Source organism: Crocodylus siamensis, chromosome 4 (assembly GCF_052110815.1).
Source record: "Crocodylus siamensis isolate JL-2025a chromosome 4, ASM5211081v1, whole genome shotgun sequence".
In the NCBI taxonomy this organism is placed as follows: Eukaryota; Metazoa; Chordata; order Crocodylia; family Crocodylidae; genus Crocodylus; species Crocodylus siamensis.
In genome coordinates, this window is record NC_143398.1 from 83,990,552 (window position 1) to 84,012,926 (window position 22,375).

Genomic DNA, 22,375 nt, shown 5'->3' on the forward strand with positions numbered 1-22,375 from the left:
CAAGAATTATATCTGCTGAATTTGTAACAAGAATGATTTAGGTTAGTTATTAGGAAATTAGGTATATGGTTAAGCACTAGAGCAGGCTATCTAGGAAACTTTAGGCATTCCTTTCTTTGGAGGTTTTCAGAGCAGTCTGGGGTGGGGGAGGATCTGTCAGGGATGAACTCACTTTAGGGTATGCACAGGCATTACATAGATATTGCCCTAACCAAGGTTCATGAAGGATGAAGCCAGCAGAGTTTTATAGAAATGATTCTAGAATCTTGGTAATGAGAGAATTCTTATACATTGTCAATAGTCTTTCATAATTCTAAGGTAGGGATATACTTCATTATTAAATTTAATAAAGGTATTTTAAAAGTCCTACACAACATTATTTTATTTTCTAGTGAACTCTTAAGAACTTTCTAAAGAAAACAGATCAATACATCAAGATGTACACTACAGACAGGTGAAGATTATGACTGATCAGCTTAGGTGTGCTTCTCTGTAGGAATTTGAAGATGTCTGGACATAAACAAAAAGACACCTTGAGAGAAGAATTTAATACTGGGACCTCCTGAAACAAATTAAACTACTCCTAAAAGTCATGAAGAACATCCTTAAGTCCAGTTGCATCACGTATGGGCTTGCAATACTACTCTAAAAGGTCAGGGGACTAAGATTACAATATACATACAACATTTTGCTTCCATACAGTGCATTCAGCTACAACATAGATTGTTGAAGAGCGGAAATCACATGGTTTTGACATCCAGTGGCTGCTATGCTCTGATAATGAGTTCAATAGTCTCAGTCCAGATTCCAATAGCCAGTTGTTCAGACTGTAAACATCTCCCTTTGAACTGGGAAAAACTAACAACCTCATGAGAGATACCAACAATTTGATAAACATGGAAACTAAATAACCTTTAAAAGTAAGTAATGCAGATTTAGATAAGGACACAGTAGGTGCATCTACCCGTGCACTTTAATGCACAGTAACTTATTCTACTGTACATTAAAGCATCAAAAAAACCCAGTGCTAATATGCTAATGTTCAGTAGAAATAGGCTACTGCACATTAACATCATTAAAAAGACGTGCGCTTTTGCTATTGCACATCAGGGCAGCCTAATGCACATTTATGTAGTACCTAATATTAGAGGTACTAAACTTAATGTGCAACAGTGCATTAAGGCACATGTAGACATGCCCAGGGATCAGTATAAGACCTGTATAGTATCAGCTCTTTGAATAAAAACAGTGCTTCAAACTCCAGGGATGTCAGTTGTGTACCCTTCAGTCTTTGCACTTACAAAATGAAATCAGAACAAAGGAACAACACTTTTTTTTGTCTAGAATGTTAAATAAGTTCCATTTTAGACTAAGTTGGTTCCTACATAAAATACCAGCTGACATCACTTAGACTTTACAATCCTACACAACAAATCCCATTGTATATCTTAGTTTTTAAACAAGCAGGGTAAGAGACACACTTAGCATCCCTTGTGGTAAACTGGGGAATTTTTAAAGGTTAGAATTTGCACATTTTCCTAAGGAGGTCAAACATTTCCCCAACTGCTATTCCAACTAGAATCAAGCTCCAGTACAAACCTTTCTTACAAAGCAGTAATCTGAGCCTATTTTTCTGTGGAAAAAATAGCTGAGATTTTTAGAAATACATTTAGAGCTGAAATACAAAAATGGGTATTTTCATCCTTTATTGACTCCCCTTCCACTCCCTCACACCCCCCAAAAATTATAAACATACATTCATTCTGAGGAATTTTTTTTTGTTTTTGCTTTTCGGGGGGGGAGTTTTGTTGTTGTTGTTGTTGTTTTTTAATTGAGTACCCTTAGATATAAGATTCACAGAAGAATGCATAAAAAAACCATCCTGGACACATTTAAACTGCCTTCATTGTTTAAAGGGTATTGTTATTATACTTGGTAAAATGCATTTTTAATGTTGTTAGTAACACTAGTTTTGTTTCCCTTTTAATGCAAAGCCTGTAGTGAGAAAAATTATTCATCCACTGTTTCAAAAAAGAAAACATATAAAGAAGCTACCTGTTTTGGATAGTGTTATGAATCTGACTCAAAGGGTGCGTCCACACATTCATTAATGTACCACAGTTACTGTGCATTATGTTTAGTACTTATATAATCAAGTACTAAATTAATGCCCAGTAACTGGCATTACTAATTACTAATAATACTGTGCAGTAGTGTATTAGCACTGTTTGTGCTGTTGTGTGCTACTGTACAATATTACTAGGTTACTGTACAGTTAGTGCCTTGTGTAGATGGACCCAAAGAGTAAGAAATCTGACAAAATCAGCAGGTCATGGCCATCCCTAGGAGGAAACGAGTTCACTGGTGAGAAATGAAAAGGTGAGCCCACCCCCTTCCACATGCTTACTGCTTCCCCTGAGCCAGATAGATATATATGGGGTTTGGTTGTTCCTGACTATTATATATGGGGTTTGGTTGTTCCTGACTATTATTAATCCAATCATGTGTCTGTAGGGACTTCAGGGCCTCTTGACCCATTTTAGTTGAGGCTAAATAGGCTGGAGGTTACATGGTAGGATCACTACAGGCACATCTACCCATGCACTTTACTGTGCAGTAGACTAAGTATACAGCACAATAAAGTGTCACCACCTACACGTGTACCACTATTAGGTTACACTAGATTAATTTACTCCACCATAGTATATTCCCATCAAATACAGGTACTATCCAACAAAGAAGTAAATTACTGTGCTTAAATGCACATGTAAACAGTGATGTTGGGATTAGTTTACTCCAGTTCAAATTGCACCAGAGATTTTTCAGTCACATTAATTGCAGATGTAGAGGTGCCCACTGCAAACATTTTCTACCATGGATACAAGGATTCTTATTTTTTTCTCCCTTTACTACTATCATCTATTATCTGATACGTGTATACAAGTCATTCTTCTGAAATCAATGGCATGTACACTTACATTCCACACTGCAGTGCTAGCACTGAATGGCTTCACTGAGGCTTCACACAGGTACAAGCACATGCCTTGGAGTTCAGTGCTGGACAGTGACTGTCATGATCTATTACTCAATTATTCTTATGTTCAACAAGCTCTACATAGCATTTGGAAAGGACATTTGAAGATGACATTTATTTGGACATTTGACATTTAAATATAGGCAATTGCTTCCCTATAGAAAGAGCAAAAAATACACCCAATACAAAACTAGATAGTCCATTTTTCTAAGAGAAAGTGAAAAAAAAATCTCAATTTGACAATAAATGAAAATAATGTAATCCGATGGACTTTTAAAGCAAATTTTATGAAGTTTGCTTGATGAATAATGGTGAGAAAATCTTATATGCCACTGTCAGAATGGATTACAAATGGCAGATTCTACCTGAACCATACCTTTTATAGCTTGGGCTTTATGGGCAGATGAATACTCATGAGTGTGTGTCAGCTGATCTGTTTTGTTTAATTTATCTGCTTTTATCCTGCACTAAATGCAACTAACCCACAGTAATTTAATCTCAGTTCTAGTCAAGGATTAACTGCCCTGGTTTAGCTTCCACTTACTGTAAGAGACAAACTAAACAATTTCAATGGATTCACGATTATTCCTCTTCTTTCCTAGTCTAAAACAATATAATTGTTTATCTGATCAAAAGCTGGACTTTTTCCTGTCCTCTATCTTTCTTTTTTTTCCTTTGGAAAGATCAAGAACTGATGAATATTTTTTGTTATTTAAGCATGAGAGTTTCTTACTGAAGAAACTCATTACAGCTAACGTCTACAGCTTTTGCTCCCTCCCACACTAATTTAGAATGCAAGAGAGTTTAGATAGGTATGAAGGAGATTAGTTATCTGAATGATTTCTGATTATGTAATGGAGCCCAAGTCTAGACAGCTAGGCTAAGTACAGGTATTTAAAAAGACTGAGGCAGAATCCATCTAAGTTACACAGTTTTCTGTACATGGTATAGTTTAGATTGGCAGTGAAGAGAACACACATTCACCCTTTGGGAGGGAGGGGTGTGCGTGCAAATCTTAGACTGGACTTCAACAAGTCTATTGTACCAAGCTTCTGTTGTGTTATGGGTATAGACTGGTTCCCATTCCCTTATACCAATAAAATGCCTGTACCTGGCCCTAAGGAACTTTTCAAGCCCAAATGGAAACAAGTAAACTAACGGATATTGAGGTTGTTTTGGGTTGATTTTTTTTTTTTTTTTTTTTTTTTTTGTGACTTAGGTACCCAAACATAATTAGGCCCCTGCAAGTTTGATTTGGATCTGACTCTACATGGCTTACCTAAGCCCACATGTGAAGTCTGGATCAGTAATAGGACATTCCTCAGTAGGCACATCTACACATGCGCTTTAATAAGCATTAGTCTATTTTAATATTTATAAGCCTATTTCAATGTACATTAAAGCATCACAAAAAGCCATGCTGTTTAGCTAATGCACAGTCAGGCCCTAAGGGACCATGACGCCCAGGGAGAGGGGAGTTCAAGAAGAGTGGTTGCTCCTCAAGGGAGTTATCCTCAATGCACAAGCTAAACCTATTCCATCTTGGAGGAAAGGCAGCAAGAGGGCACAGCAGCCCCCCGGCACTCCAGGGACCTAGCAGACCTCGTAAGGCTAAAAAGAAAAGCCTACAAAGGATGGAGGACGGGATTCACCTCCAAGGAGGATTATTCTGCACTGATGTGGTCCTGCAGGGAGCAAACCAGGAAAGCCAAGGCTGCAACTAAACTTCCACTAGCTTCAAGCATCAAGGACAATAAAAAGTCCTTTTTCAGATATGTGGGGAGCTGGAGGAAAAGCAAGGGCAACATTGGACCCTTGCTGAACCAGATGGGACCACTGACGCCCAGGAAAAAAGCCAACCTATTAAATAGGTACTTTGCGTCAGTCTTTCATCAGTCCCATGGGACGTCCATGCCCGTTATGGGTCAGGGAGATCCGGGTGAGGATCAATGCTGACCTCATAAAGGAACACCTTGAGAGGCTGGATACCTTCAAGTCATCTGGCCCTGACAATCTACACCCCAGGGTACTCAAGGAGCTGGCAATTTTCATAGCTCAGCCTTTGGCACAGATCTTTGAGTACTCCTGGTGCTCTAGTGTAGTGCCTGAAGACCGGAAGAGGGCCAATGTGGTGCCTATCTTCAAGAAAGGGAGGAAAGTGGATCCGGCTAACTACAGGCCCATCAACCTGACTTCTATCCCGGGAAGATTTTAGAAAAGTTTATTAAAGAGGCCATCTTTAATGGACTGGCCGATGCGAACATCCTAAGGGATAGCCAGCATGGGTTTGTTGCAGGTAGGTCTTGCTTGACCAATCTCATTTCCTTCTATTACCAGGTGACCTATCACCTGGACAAGGGAGAAGTCATATATCTTGACTTCAAAAAAGCCTTCAATCTGTTATCCCATGATCACCTCTTGGCGAAACTGGCCAGTTGTGGCCTTGGGTCCACCACAATCCGCTGGCTGGGAAATTGGCTCCGTGGTTGGACCCAGAGGATAGTAATTGATGGCAGTCACTCATCATGTTACCAGTGGGGTCCCCCAAGGCTCTGTCCTTGGACCCATATTGTTCAACATCTTCATTAATGATGTGGACGTTGGAGTCAGGAGCGGACTGGCCAAGTTTGCCAATGACACCAAACTTTGGGGCAAAGCATCCATACCAGAAGACAAGCGGGTGATCTAGTCTGCCCTGGACAGGCTCAGCAAATGGGCGGATGAGAACCTGATGGCGTTTAACACCGAAAAATGCAAGGTTCTCCACCTTGGGAAGAAAAACCTGCAGCATCCTTATAGGCTGGGCAGTGCTACGCTGGCTAGCACTACAGAAGAAAGAGACTTGGGGGTCATCATTAACCACAATATGAATATGAGCCTCCAATGCAATGCTGCGGCTACTAAAGCGACCAAAATGCTGGCTTGCATCCATAGATGCTTCTCAAGCAAATCCTGGGACATCATTCTCCCCTTGTACTCGGCCTTGGTGAGGCCGCAGCTGGAGTACTGCATCCAATTTTGGGCTCCACAATTCAAAAAGGATGTGGAGAAGCTTGAGAGAGTCCAGAGAAGAGCCACACACATGGTCAGAGGTCAGGAAAACAGACCTTACGATGACAGGCTGAGAACTATGGGGCTCTTTAGCCTGGAAAAGCGTAGGCTCAGGGGTGATCTGATGGCCACCTATATGTTTATCAGGAGTGACCACCAGTATCTGGGGGAACATTTGTTCACCAGAGCACCCCAAGGTTGACGAGGTTGAACAGTCATAAACTATATTAAGACCATTTCAGGCTGGACATAAGGAAGAATTTCTTTACTGTGCGAGCCCCCAAGGTCTGGAATAGCCTGCCATTGGAGGTGGTTCAAGCATCTACACTGAACACCTTCAAGAGCAAATTGGATGCTTATCTTGCTGGGATCCTATGACCCCAGCTGATTTTCTGCCCTTTGAGCAGGGAGGCTGGACTCGATGATCTTCCATGGTGCCTTCCAGCCCTAATGTCTATGAAATCTATGAAATTAAAATAGGCTAATGCACATTTTTCTAGTACCTTACAATTTCTCTCAAAAGAGAACTTTCTGGAACATGTGGAAATCAATGTATGCAGAAGGCTGCAAGTTATCCAAGTAATTTCTGTGTGTACTGTTTACTGTGTATGTTACATAATGTTGCTCAAATTCAATTGATTGAAAGTATTACTTCACAAACTTTGCCATTTCTTCTTATGTGTTTTTAATACATTCATTCTTGTTCCACATTTATAAAATACTGGATAGCATTTCAAAATGAATAGGAAGTTTTTTCAATTGGTAAAACCTCTTGACCATATGTCAGACCCCAGTGAGGTCTATATGAGATCTATATCTAGAAGAGAGCAATGAACAAATTTCTCACTGTAAAAGTAAAGTAATACTCAGATTCCCAACACTTCTCCAGCCTTCCTCTTGAAGGTGAGCACTGTACCTTGTATGTCATATTTATTGAATAAACAGCACTTGGGAAGTTTCTGGACCATTGGGAATAGGGGCCTAGGCTAGAACCAAGAGCCTCCTCTTATCCAGGTGAGCATCTAAATCCCACACACACCAGTTTGTTCTTTTCTTACTGGACCTACATGTCTCTTTCTCCTCTCCTCTCTCTACCTTCAAGAAGAAGGCCACTTAACCTATTTGTAACCTGGTGGTTAGAGCAACTTCTTGAGAAGCAGGGGATGCAGATTCAAATGCCCTCTGGATGAGGTGCCGGGTAAGGGTTGCTAGAACCTGAATTTTCTCTACCTTGGGTGAGCACCTAACTAGACTGGTTAGGGCAATCACCCAAAAGTGGAGAAAATTCAGGTTCTAGCACTTCACCACTTCCCAAACTAAGCTAAAACTTATTGAGAAGGTGTTCCTCCTACATATGACACCTCCAAATCATTGGTTTGTTTTTGTTTTGTTTGTTTCTTTGTTGGCCTGGCTACGATATCGGGACTTACTTAGCCATATGTATATAACTGGGCAATTCGATTTTCTGTGTATGTGCCTTCCATGAGCATGAACTACCGAGCTGAAAAACACACATTACTTCTATTTTTGGACTCCTAATAGGACATTTTAGACTGTAAGTTCAATAGATTTATAGAAAAGCAGTGCTAGAAAGCACCTCAGGAACTCATCTAGTCAAACCCCCTAAACAAGACAAGCTTGTCCCTGCCTGAAGCACTACAGACACGTTTTTCTGAAGTGTTTTTTGAAGCTGGCAATATCCCTTATGGTATGTTTATTCAGTTTTATTGCAATAAGATCTCCATTTCAGCTGGGGCTTTTCAGAACTAGTTATACAAATAACAACAATAATAAAGTGTTATGGGATTGCTTTTAATGGCTACATGCAATGAAGAGACATTTTGGTTTTATGTTCCATCCAAGTAATTGTTTTGAAAGGTTCTCTTACTGGCCTCTTAAACTGTGCTCAGAAAAGGAAAATAATATTGGCAGAAATACTGACTGAAAAGTAGTAATAATAATGTAGGCTTTTGTAACCTAATAAGAATATTAAATCAGCAGTAAATACAGTAAAAGCTCTGTTATCCGGCATCCATGGGGAATGGGGGGTGCTGGTTAATCAAATATGCTGGTTGTCTGAGAGCTTATCTCCAACCCAGCAGGCTGCCACCCCTCCCACTGTGTCTGGTGCACCAGGGCTTTCACTCCCTGGCATCAGTGTTCCAGGGGACAGGGAGGGAGGGCCCGCATAGGCTGCTTTGGCCCGGGCCATGGTCCTTGAGGAAGAAGTGGGACTCAGCTCGTGGTGGCAAAACAGAAGTGCCACGGTGGGACTTCTGGTTTTGCTTTTGCCATGTTGATCCACTGCTGTAAACAACAGATACCGTTTATAGCAGATGCTGGTTAATAGAGCATTCTGGATGGTAAAGTGCTGGATTGATAACACAGCTTTTCCTGTAATTTATTGAATACAGTCCTTTGTACAAATGCTAGCTCTTTTCATTCATGATTTTTTCATGAGCAAGTTGTGGTGCTTGGTAATATCTGTTGTTTGAATTTCTTCTAAGCAAAGACGCAAATTATCCAAGTATAGCCTCTACTCAATTGGCATGTGAAAAAAGTTTTTGTACACCAATGTTCTTTGCAAATAAGTACAAGGAGAGTTTAACAAAATCAAAATTAAATTTATTTACCACCAGACAGAGTGTTAGTAAATATATAGTTCCTACTAATCACCCAATCATGTAGAAAAGTTGGAACTCCTTTCAATTTAAATACCTCCAAGTTAAACTGTGAATGTGAAATTTCGACCTCTTGCATTTCCTTTTTTGCATAGATAACCATGGACAGGTTATCTATGCCTGTCTGTTTCTTAAAAACAACCTTACATTTTCTAACAGCTGTGTAGGAACTGTGAAAAATGAATCATGGAGACAAGCAATCTCTTGGATCTCAGGGAAAATTATTGTTTTCTTTCTTCTGAGTTAAATTACATCCTATAAGAATATCATAAATATTACTCAACGCTAGGCCATGATTCTGTAAATAATAGTCAGTGTACTAGTTCTGGCATGTGTATTCAGAATTCTTTTTATACTTTGTTGATACATCTGAGATGTATATGGTTGGAAAAAAGAATAGAAGATGTGAGCTAGGAAAAAAAAAGTCTTAACACATGTGCATGTGTACAGAACAATCTTTTCCCCCCTCTCAAATAGAACACCTTTTGTTATATGCCATGTTAAAAAATTCTGGCTCTAAATATTCATTTTCTGCATGACTAAATAACCTCAGGGGGCCAAAACTTGAAGGCTTCCCTTCTTCATTCAACTCTGACCTGGAGCTACTATTTTTAAGGGTACTGTTATAGTGAACTGAAAAAGTCAACACCTCTTTCAGGTGTAATTATCACAGTTAGTGCTGTGGAAGTTCAAAACTTCCCAGGTATACTGAGCAGTGTAACACATAAGCATACTTGGAGACAAGCATCAAAGGCACTTCAGCTACTAGGTTCTAGAGCCTCTGGCTTGATGGGCATGTCCATACATGCAAGCACGTGCACTTGCAGCAGCTCAAATAGAAGTGGTGCAAATTTGAGCTGGGGCTTTTTGCCTCAGCTTACATGCTCGGACATGCACTTTGTTGTGGAGCAAATTGTGCCACGTGGGGCAAAATAACCCTGCCCGGTTCCTCCCAGACCTGCAGCCAAGGGAAGCTAGAGCCCAGAGCCAGCACCTGTGCTGTCCCCAGCAGTACAAAAACCTGCCCTGTCCTGGCCCCAGCAATACAAAAACCTGCCCTGGCCAGCAACTCAGGGTTACTTGACATGTAGCTTCATTTTAATCATGGAAAAAATCTATATAATAGTGTTATTTCATTTTAATCACAGAAAAAGTTCGCATTACTTTTTTTAATCCAAAAATTGGGGATTTTTAAAAATCAGAGATAACTACGATCTCTGGTTATTAGCAATATTTTTTGCCTGGTATCTGTCACTAATAAGCAGGTTGTACCACATTGCAATTGCTGGTGTCAATGTACTATGCACATCCATGCCCAAATTAGTTTTAATCTAGCTAGTTCAGGTAGCAGACAGTGAATACGCTTGTGTCCCAGTGAACCCTAGGGCACAAGTAGGCTTATGTAGCGTATCATGAAGACCCTGCTGCCAGATGTTCAATGTTATTGGTTACCAAGCTACCTAGAATGCAACAAAAGTCTTTCTTCTCTCCTGTTGCCTAAGAAAAGCTACTGACTCCAAAAAACATGTATGTGTTGATCAGGAATACTATTTCACTTCTTTTAAAGGAGACTCTCAGAACAGACAGCACTACAATAAAAGACAGTGGATTAAACATATTTTTATTATCATTAAGAGTAACATCCTATAACCTAGGCCACAGAATTTCATCCAGATTTTTCTATATTTTATCCTATAACTTGTATATGACTAAAGTATATCTTCTAGAAAGACATCCAGTCTTGATTTAAAGACTTCACAAGACAGAAAATGAACTGTTTTGGCAGTTGTTAATCGTCATCACTTTTAAACATGTGTGCTTCATTTTTTACTTGAACCTCCAGATACTAGTTCTTGTCATGTCTTTCTCTGCTAGGTTTAAGAACCCTTTGGTACCTGGTATTTTCTTCTGGTGAGCCTATTTGTACACAGTAATAAAGCTATCTGTTGATTTTCTTTTGATTACCTAAACAAATTAATCTCTTCAGGAGCTAAAAAGGCATTTTGTCCTGTCCTCAAATGATACTTTGTGGTACTCTTCTCTACCCTTTCCACTTTAGAAAGAAGCTCTCCTCGGGAGGCTGGTTACAACAGGGGAATGAGAAGCGGGCTAGAGACTGCTATGGAGACATTCCCCTGCTATCTCCAGCCTCGGGAGAGCAGGGGACAGCAGGGGAATGTCTCTGGGGCTGTCTCCAGTCCCCTGCTCATTCCCCTGTTGTAACCAGCCTCCTGAGGTCCCCTCTCCCCCTCCTCCAGCCCACCAACCCCCTGCTCACCTGGCAAAAGTTGGGTCCAATCATAGAGATGCTCTGGCACTGTGCCAAAGCATCTCTGGAGGACTGTGGAGGACTGCCAGAGTGTCTCTGGAGGACTGAGCCTCTGGTTGCCTCAGCCTGACTTGTTCCCCACCCCCCGGGGTTTTGTTTCACCCCTGAATATCCATTTCTCCCTCCCCATGAAGATCTTAGAGAAAGGTACTAGAGCCCCAGTCTGTGCTACCTTTGCAACATAGTGCTTCTACCCACATACTGGTGCTGGAGGAAGCCATATTCAGAAGATGGACATACTGTGTCTCCAGAGAAGTAGCCTAACAAGGGGTGGGGGGTAACTAGGGCATGAACTGTGGGTACCAACCCTGGTGAGGGTGTGTAAAAATTGCAGCAGCTTCACCGCTGGACCAGCCGCCACCATGCCACAACTAGTGCAGCCAATGACATTGCCCCATGCACCACTACTGCCCAGGGTGCTCAGGTGTCCCATTATGCCTCTGTTTCAGATATCCAGTAGCCCCAGTACCCATATAAAAACTCATGGGCTCCACATTTGGCTTGTGTACATCCTTTGCGATTATTTGGGTTTGGAGAGCTGAAGGAAGTAATTTTAATTAAAAGCAGACTTTTCGTAAAATGGGTACATAATAGGTTTTCAAAAAGTAACATCTAGAGGGTTCTGTGAGTATAAATATACTTGTATTTTTGTAATCTCTGAATAATATGCTGTAACTGTGATGGTTCAGGAATTATGAGAGCAGCAAGGGCCTCTTTGTTTGATATCTTTTATTAGACCAACTGTATAGCTGGGATAGAGTTAAACAAGCTTTTCGATGCAAGATGTTCTTCTTCAGGTCTAGCTTCAAGTTTGAAAAAGTCTTATATTCAGAAGCTTGAAAATCCAAGTAGGAATCATAAGCTATTTTTTTAAATGGGACTAGGCTTCTAAATTATGCTAGCTTCTTAATGTTATGCACCTACATTTAAATTCCTATGCCTGTTTTGAAAACTCAGATTAGGACTTAGTTTTGCCCTAACTAATCAATTATGTTTTAGAAAGCTAATGTTTTTAACCTAAAAACCATGACTCTTGTGTCCTGAGTCTTAAAAGTTAGTGGTACTATTCACATGTAGAGAAGAGCACACGGTAAGAATCTGCAATATTGAAACCCTAACTTACAAATTTGAGGCAATCACAATTTTTTCTCCAATAGAGTTTTGTTAGGAGGGGATCTATGCTTATTTTATGATAGACTAATTATCAGTTTGTATAATCCAGTAGTGTAAAGAAAATCTTAATAATTTAAACTGACTAAAATGAAAAACTAAATACTGTACTTTCAAATGGGTTTCACAGAAATATTATGTCTGTGAGGCCCCCTCTACACATGCAGGTATAGGTGCCAAGGGATCTAATGCAGATTCCAAATAGCTTTGCCTCTTGCCATGTCAAACATGCATGGCAGGAGGTGTGATTGTGGGACTGTGCATTAGATCCTATCACGCCGTATTGCCAGTACAGGGGTCAATGTACCCCTTGTACCTACAAGAAGGAAGCTTCCATGATCCAAGCAGCCCCTGGGCTGGGGAATAGTGGTAGCCATGATCTCCCAGGCTTCAGATGCATGAAACCCCTAGATCACAGCTGCCTGGATCTTCAGAGCTCAGTGGTTTTATGTACCTCTGACCTCTGGGTATCAGGGCACCTGCAATTGCTAGGTCCCAAAGGTTTCATGCACCCGTGAGCCCTGGGATCCCCAGGGCCTGGTGGTTTCACATTGGGCATGGTGCACTCCCCAGCCACTGTGGAGACCCTGCTACATGTGCAAATTAAAGCTTGGTAGCAACCAAGTATAATGTTAGTGCACATTTAACTTTATCATTGGCTGGAACTTTTTATTGTGTGATAAGTTAGATGTGAAAAGTATTTATCTTAAAGTGATTGCACTTTTAACCAATTAACTGTGCAATACCCATAACATATAGAACTGTGGTTTTCAACTTGTGATCCTTGAACCCTTGGGGGTCTGAAGACTGTCTAAGGGGTCCACAAAAGATTACTATGATCAATCAAAAGTATATGAATACCCACACTTACAATTCAAAGGAGTCCACACCTCCATTTAAATTTGTTTAGGGGTCCGCAGATGAAAAAAATTTGAAAACTATTGATGTAAAGGGAGCCTAAGAAAATGCTGTAGGATAGTAAAGCTTCAGAACTAACACCTTCATGACATTTCCTTGCTTAAATGCTGCTCTAAAAGCAGCTTTGGGAAATGTTTTAATGTTAAGCCCACCAAACTCATACAAACAACATTTGCAAATGGCCATAAAAAGAAAGTGTTTGGATTTAGTAGACAGGTGTAAAATATATCAGAAGTTTTGTATGCTTTTGTTTAAACTATTTATGGAATTCAGACAGCTGGAAATCTAAAGGTGAAGCTTGGAAACAAGGAACTATTAACAGAAAGCATTTGGGAAAGGAATTTTGACAACTAATATTATGACAATTGCCTCAATATTTATCACAATGCTGCACTTACATTTGCTTCCTTAATATAAATGAGACTTCACACAGGAATTTATAGCTGTATCTTTTAGACCAGGAAAAAATAAACTCACATTTTAAACTTAAACTCAAAGTCTAAATTAAATATTTTAGTTAGGTAGACATTGGAAAGGAAGATTAAACTCTAGCTAGAGACTTGCCTGTCATTTACATTTTTAGGTTGTTGGCTCCTAAACCCACACTAAAGTATTCTATGCAGAGACATATTTTTTTACATTCAAATCTCCAAAATTAAAGTAGTACTTAAAAAATAGACTCTACGCTTTTTTTTCTGTCTTTGTATCTTAAGTACTTTTATGACATCCCTGCCGATAGCATGCGAGCATCTCTTCCTCTTAATATACCCATTTTCACAACACTTTTTTGATATAGAGAAATATTTCCTGCATTTTACAGATGTGTTACTGTATATGGGCAAACCTCACTGACTAACATGGATCATCACATGGATGCAAGAGATTACGTAGGAACATAGGTATCGCTTCATGGGCACACACTTTGTCACTTTCAGAACAGGTGCTTTGGTAAGTCAGTTATTTCATAGTACATGCCACCGCATTTGATATGTTGTTGCCTCTGAATGATTTGAAGTTAAAATCAAAAGTCAATGTGTCGACATAAAAATCATGGATATGTTTTTTCTTCCCCTCTTCTAATGGAATTCATCACACACAAGACTACTGTATGAAAAGAGACTGTGGATAAAAAAAAAATCATATTTTTCAATCTGCTTACACTGGGCAGAGGTACAACTGCCTATACTGCATCCTGTACAGTTCCCTATCCCCCCTCATGCACTACCTAGTTGGGATAGATTTAGACAAGCTTCACTCAGTCATACACACTCCTGCACCACTGCTGCTGCTCTGTTCTCTGCACTGCTGGAGATGAAGATGGAGTCACTAAAAGAAAGGTGCTGGGGAAAGGAGAAGTAGGAGGGGAAGGCACCACATCCTGTATCCCTTCTGGTACCCCAACCATGGGCAGTACCTAGACATCATGCCAAGCTTCCCCACTCACTCCCACACTACCAGTAATTCAGTAAATTTAACATCGTAGCATACAGTCACTTCAGTTTTGCCTTGGTATAGACAGCCAATTTTCTTTTGTTTGATTATGTTGCTGAGGTCCTCATAACAACACATGGAGAGGAGAAAACAAATTTGAAAAGCAGAATGAATCAATTGCAAGTAGTATAGAAATTGGGAGGTGGATTGGAGCTACTTTTAACTTCATCAAACTGAACTACATTTCATATTTAGTATCGTAGTTACTAAAGTTAATTAAAGTCATTAAAGTTAATTTTTCCTTATCTTATGTCACTGAAATAAATTGTGTGTTGGTCAATATAATGCAAAAAGTCTTAGGATCAAAGTGTTCTACATGAGTATAGTGGTCAGAGGTTTCATAGTTTCTAGGGTCGGAAGGGACCTGAGCAGATCATCGAGTCCGACCCCTTGCCATGGCAGGAAAGAGTACTGGGGTCAAACGACCCCAGCAAGGTGTAGGGCTAGATATCCTTTTCTGCCTCTGCACTGACGAGAAGGAAGTTCCCCAGCCTGTAGGTATGGTGCCCGCTGTTCCTGCCTAGGTGCAGCACCTTGCACTTGTCAGTGTTGAATCCCATCCTGTTCTCATCCACCCGCCCCTGTAACCTGTCTAGGTCCGATTGCAGTCTATTCCTCCCTTCTAGCATGCCCACGCCCCCTGCACATCTTAGTGTCATCTGCAAATTTGAACAGGTGCTTTTCATTCCCTCATCCAACTCACTGATGAAGATGTTGAACAGTGCGGGCCCGAGGACCGAGCCCTGGGGGACCCCACTGCCCACATCCCTCTAGGTCGAAAATGACCCATCCACCACCACTCTCTGGGTGTGGCCCCCCAGCCAGTTGGTGACACATCTGACTGTGTGGGTGTCGACACCATAGTCCCCCAGTTTGTTGATGAGAACGGGGTGAGAGACAGTGTTGAAGGCCTTCTGAAAGTCCAGGAAGACGATGTCCACTGCTACCCCTGTGTCTAAGGATTTGGTGACCTGGTCGTAGGAGGCCACCAGGTTGGTCTGACAGGACCTGCCATTAATGAACCCGTGTTGGTTGCCCCTAAGCATAATCTCCGCCCCCGGCCCCTTGTGGACATGCGCCAGAATAATTCTGCCAAAAAGCTTTCCCAGGATCGAGGTAAGACTAACTGGCCGAGTTTCCCAGGTCCTCCTTCCTCCCGTTTTTGAAGAATTTCTTCCTTAAAGAATAAGTCAAAATATTACAGTCACTTTTCCAAATCAGATGCCCAAAGTTTCATTTCTATGGAAGCTAAATAATTAAAACACTTAGGCTTTGTACAGACATTGAGGTCATTATGTTGAGGTTAAATCTATTCAAAATGCCTGCCTGATATCAGGTAAGTCAGGATGGCGGGGGGGACTAGCTATGGGGTTGGGGGTCTAGCAGGCTGGAGGGGATTGGAGGTCCATTGGAGGATGAGGGAGAGGTGTGACCCATAGTTGGGGTGGGGGGGGAAGGTACAACCTGCAGATGACAGGGTGGGGGGTGGGCACAACCCATGAGATGTAGGGGGAAGGCATGACCCATGGTTGGGATGGGGTCCCCTTCCAATGAACCTACACCCCCGTTTCTACCACCCCACCCCCCACTGGGACTTACTCACTCAGCAGCTACAAACACTGATAAAAGTAGCTGTACCCAGAGCAGCTTGTGGAATGGGGGTTGAGACGGCTGTCTGGTGGTGTGGTGGAGCAAGAGCTGGGGGGAGGGTGAGTGGCAAAAAATAGACCAGGGAGCGGGGAGTGAAAAGAGCAACGTGGGACTAGGGCCAGTGGCTGAGTTTTCCCAGCCCTGGGGCTGCATAGGGGAAGTGGACAGAAGTTTCATCCACTGGTTTGACCTCAGTATAATAAGTCTAATACTACTTAGATCCAGGTTTATCTTAAACTGGGTTCTACAACATTTAGACTGGTTTGCATGTATGGAACTACTGTACAGTTACAGGTTTAGACTGTTTGCTGGTCACTGAGACTGGATATGTAAGTTTAAGGGTATCACCGGGACGAGTTAAGCTTAAATTGGGCTGACATTTTGAACCCGATTTAACCTCCCCAAATGTCTGTACTTAGCATCAGAAAAAGCACTATGTTTAAATTAGTTCTGAGGACATTTTAGAGGCTGGAAGGGCTGACAATACAGGAAGCCGTAGCAGCTTATAAACTCGCCTAGACTATGACTCAAAATAGGGAACTTTGCTGCCTGTCTTAGCTTTCCCAATTACACGTACTCATCTGAAAAGAATCCTTCAAACATAGCCTACTATTTTGCTTTTATTAAAAAAAAAAGAGTTAAGGACAAACTGGCAACCTTACCTATAAATGTTCTGCCTGCTATTTAGTGGCTTAACTATTTTTGGTTGACTTATGGAGGTATTTTTGCTTTAATAGTGTCACTACAGTATGAATTCTTCTGAATGACCTAAATCTAATAGAATTTTCTGAGCAGATGTAATTTGAAGAGCATATGGGAAAGCACTTTCTATAGGGTAATATGATACTCTTTGGATGAAAACAGTTGTTTCAGATGAAAATTGCCATTGATCCCTGCATAGTATAGGTCATATTGCAAGCTCCTTACCTTGGAGGAAGCAAGTCCATCTGGAGGATACTAGAAAAGTGTTCTTTAACCCCAGCTCTTCCAGAGAGACTGAAACTAGATCATTAGTCCCTGCCTACTCCTTATGGGAGCTTTCCATTTCATGAGGTGGCCTGCACAGCTGCCTTCCCCCAAACTGCCACTGCCTCCCCATCTTCTGCATGGTCCCCAGTGCTCACAGCTGCCCAATCCCCGATGCACACTTCTGCCCCATCCCTCTTACCCCACTGAATCCCTATGTGTTCTGCTGCCCCATTTCCTGCATGATCCCTACGCATGCTGGATTTGAACAGGGATTGAATAGGGGTGATCTTGCCTCTGGTGGGGGGTTGCATTAGATAGCCACCGATGCTCCCTTCCACCTGTACTTTTCTATGATTTGAAAGTTCTCGGGAAGTGAATGACTGCTCTCGTGCACCTGCTATTAAGGACACCAGTGCGTATATGCAAATCCTGGCAGCTGCCAGATGTAATCAAAATCTGCCTGGAGTCAAAGTTTCTGACATATTGTGTCCCTTCACAAAGCAGAATGTCACAGTGAGAGTGAAAATGTCAGTGGTTAGCAAAGCAGTATTTTAGACGCACATGGCTTATCAGTCCTCTTCTAATAACTAGTATTCCATGCACTAAATCAATGAAATTACAGATCAAGTGAGAACAGTTTAAGCCCACAGAAATTTTTGCATGCATCTGTAAGCAAACATTTTCCACAAATCTGACTTAAGACTTGATCTGAGCTGACATCCTGTAAATCTGTGTTATTTATTTCCACACATACACACGGATTTTTTATATCTTCTTTCAAAGATATTATGAACAAGGGGACCAAATTTGTATGCTTCCTAAAGCCAAGGTCCCTGACTTTAGTGGGGATTCTGAAGTAGTAGACTCTGTTCTCAGTTCCAAATGAAGAACTGTATATTCAGTGCTTTACTTCTTTTAATGCTGTTTCTGAAAACCCATTAAATTATACAATTCAAATAGTTTTGTGATAAGGAACATATAAAAACTGGGAATGACAGAAGGAAAGGGGGAGTTTTTGAGGGGACATTATATTAAAAGACAGACATCCACAAATATTAATTTATTAATCATTTTCTGTTTATTTTCTGCTCAGCTTCTAACTAATTTGCAATTTATGAGACCATCCGCTGCTGCAAAATCATTTTATTAATTTGAACAGGGATAATCTCTAAAATAATTACTTTAGACTCATAGGCTATCACCTGAATTAGAAATTTATCAAAAAACCGAGGACCTGGCCATCAGAAGAAGAGAGTTACTCCTGAGTATCCAAAAATGACCATTTACATAGGAGTATCAAATTAAATAAACACAAGTTCTCCACCCATTGATAAAACTCAGTAGTGGGGGATCAGGCGGTTATCTGGAGGGTTCTGATGACTCTTGGATAATGAGACTAATGCTGATAGGGAGCTGGCTTGCAGGTTTCGTAAAGTCCATCTAGGATAGAATAAGTGTCTCACTTTGGCAGAATTAGCAGGCAAGCAGAATTTGGAGCTACTAGCTCTTAGGAGATTTAGGGAGTAGCCTGATGAAGGGTGAAGACTCTTCTCTTTTGGTTTTCTATCTCAAAACCAAGTCTGGTGTGCATATATAAATATTTTTTCCTACGTAATAAATCTTTTTGTTGTTTGGGGAACTATAATTTATTTCATTACCCAGTGGGGTGACCACCTGGGGCTGGCAGAGATCCCTTCGTTGCAGCTACAAGGTCTGATATAGTCAGTGAAGCTGAGGATTTCCAGGTTAAGGAGTTAGCTAAGGGCAACCTCAGTCTGTTCTTTGAGGCAAGTGGCAGTGCAGTGGAAAGAAACTCAGGGCTCTGAGAACCCTGCATGGACGGGTTTATGACAGTGGGTTTTGGGTATGTATAAATTATGGTCTACTAAACTCATCTTTGTTTTGACCTAGGAAAGGATTTGAAATCCAACGTATGCCATCCATATAATTAATTTGCTATTTATTCCTTAATTCATTTGGTCAGATAACAGAAATATAAGGGAAATGAGCAAATCTGTGTATTCCAATCTGAATATTGGTAGCATCCTAGAATTTTCAAATGTCTGCTTGACACCTCCTAGCTTTGTACACTGAGAAGCTCATTTCCAAGAATAGTCATGGGAAGTGAATGCTAAAGGGATCAAAGTGTATTTGTTTAAAAATCTGACTTGTTGTTTGAAGAAACATTGTTATAAATCAGTGTCCATTGAAAAATATTTTCCTCTTCACCTTTTAAACAATTTGCTTTCCTTGTGTTATGAGTGAAATCCTGACCCTCACGAATTCACTTACAAAGTTTTCATTGAATTCAGTACCTCCAGGATTTCATCCTATAAGGAATTCTATAATTCCCTCTTATCTTTAGTTCTTAAAACATGTCAGATGAAGCAGATATTTTTTCCACCCTTGTTGTTTCCTTAAAGTTTGGTTGATGCATTGTGTTTTTGTTCATGATGCCCTGTCAGATATATTAAACAGAGACAAGTTTGTACCTGCTTACTTTAAGGAATTTCCTTTAGCAAATGTCTCTCACAAATATACCTCTCAGCATTTTTGTGGGTAGTGGAAGGAAGGCAGGCAGGCAGGCCTTCCAAAAGAGTTTCCTGGAAATCAGTTATAAGCAAATCTAATACTTTTACAGATATTAGCTGACACAGGAGTTCCAGAAAATAAAGAAGGTAAAGTAAAGTTCCCTTTTTGAAACATGTACATTGAGCTACCTAACTCAGCTATAAAAATTATTACATAATTTGTATTATTTCTTTATGATAGCATATACTAGGTGCATGTACAATTGGTCTTAATTCAATACAACAAAGTCTGGCCCAGTTTGCACCAGAGTTTATTGTTCCCGGGTGCAGTATTTTACATGTACCCAGGACTGCAGCACATTGAGCCAGGGTGGTATAGCCCCTGCCTGCCAGCCTGGAGTTTTCCACCCCATCGATCAACATGCTTCAGAGGCCTAGGCTTGGGGCACAGGGGTGCTAGAGTCTGGGGGCTAACTGGAAGGCAACTCCCACACTGTAGCAACCTCATGCCCCAGCCAACCCCATCACCATCTACGCATATGTTGTTCTGTACATAACTACTTTGCTATTGGGTAGTACTTGTCAAGCAGCTCTATCCTACAGTAGAGTTAACTGGTTTACTGCAGCCTAATAGCACTGCATGACTAGACGGTGACACATTACTGTGGAGCTAATTAGTCAGCTCTACAGTATATCATCTCATGTAAATGCACCCCTTGTATATCTTAAATAATTACATCACATCTTTCACAATGTCATTTCAAGCTTTTTTCCAAACCAGGGGTACTAAGGTCATTTTGAAAGTGGAGGAGTTAATTTCCATTGACTTCCAGAGGCTTTCCATTAGGCAACTTGGTGCTGTAATGACAGACCTCTTTTAATCAGTCTATTCCTGCAAGACACTGAGTATCTCATGCAAGGTGTTCAGATTCCACAGTTTCTTGAACCTGTAAGATAGGTAATTTGAGAAGTCATTTGAAGCTTTAGGTAATTTGAGCAGCATCTTAAATACATAATTAAGAGTGATATCTGACCCATGAAAGTCAATATGAATTTTGCTATTGATTTTCAGTAAGGCTAGGACTGCACACAGGAGCCTAAAGGGATCGGGGCTGCATGGTACAAAGTGACACAAATTTTCATTCCTAGTCCCCTCAGTCTTTCCATTCATATACCTCAGAGTGGTTGCCTCTGTGCTCCAATATACAATCATAGATATTCTGGGTGTTAGAAAAACTATTTGAATTGAATTGTAAGTATTTGAATTGAGAAGTATAGATGCTATATACCATTTTGTCATGGTGTAGAGCATCTGTACATTTTTAAATGCATAGGCTGTTTTTCCCAAAGGGGAAAAATATCTATTCTACATCTACTGGTGCTCAAAGGTATAATAGGAAAAAAACACATACCATTTGATATTTTTTTCTCAATGGCCCCCTTCGCCACCACAATGTTCTTTATATTTATGCATGAATTGACATTTAAAACTGTAAAGTCATTCCTTTTGAATCCCAACTCTCTTGTCTGCATACACAAAACTAATATTCTTAGCTGTAGCTGCAGGATAATTCCCATTTGATGTTTCATTAATTTTAGGAGATATAGCAGGCATTCAGTACCCTGAAACTAGAGGTGTTCCTGTAAAGAAAACTATTTTGAAGAAAAAACATGGGATGGACAGATAAACTGTTTGTTTCTCAGTGGTTGATGAATCAGAAAAGTCTGTGTGTGATGCATCTGAACAACTGGACCCAGATCTATGACTAAGTTTCCAAGGTGCCTCCATAGAACATATACATAACAACATTGGTTTTACTAAGAGAGGATAATTTACACAAGGAGCAGAAGTATTGCTCAGTGACACAAAGTACAAGTAAAATAGGGGGAAACAAGGGTGGACCCCTAGCAGATCCTAACCAAGCAGGAAAGTAGAGAAGAGAGACAGTTTTTAAAGGAAACCAGTTGAGCATCAAGAAAAGGAGGAGGGAATCCAAGCGAGGACAGTGCTATGAAATCCCAGTGAGGTCAATAAAGAAGAAAGGGAGGATGATGCATAATGTTTAAGATGGCAAGAAGGTCAAACAGGCTGATGGTTAAGTACAATTGCAGTGTTGGTTAAAGTCTTGGCATAATCATTGAGTACTTCTGTTATTCCATCTCTACTTGCAGTATTATTAGAAACCTTCATTTTGTGAAGTAAAATATTGCCCATATGAAAGTATATACTAGAAAGGACTTGCAAGCCCTAGTCATCTGATGCTACTTATAGGCACTAAACTATATATAGATATTTTAATCATTCCAGCAGTGAAACGCTTAAGGGAAAATCCTACGTTCCAGTCTGCCTGCTTTGCGTTATTTAATTCAGGTGGACAACTGACATAAGCACCCACTGAAGATCTGAATGTGCCTCAGAGTCAGCATCTACAATCCTAATGCCCTCCAAAGCATAAGGAGTCTGTAGATGCTTTGAACTGTGGCCAGGTCGGTTCTATAATCTGGGAATCTCTGGCTTTGGGATGGCTTGTTGAGGACTGTTGCATCCAAG

General features: G+C 40.7%; 1 long non-coding RNA gene across 1 annotated transcript in view; it reads left to right on the plus strand.

Moving 5' to 3' along the window:
- The window catches only part of LOC149865928 (uncharacterized), a 36,488-nt gene that overhangs the window by 5,528 nt on the left and 8,585 nt on the right, over positions 1–22,375 (plus strand). Inside the window, exon 2 of the long non-coding RNA XR_016441810.1 lies at positions 14,004–14,131. This is a non-coding gene — a long non-coding RNA (uncharacterized LOC149865928). The remainder of the gene's footprint in view (positions 1–14,003; positions 14,132–22,375) is intronic.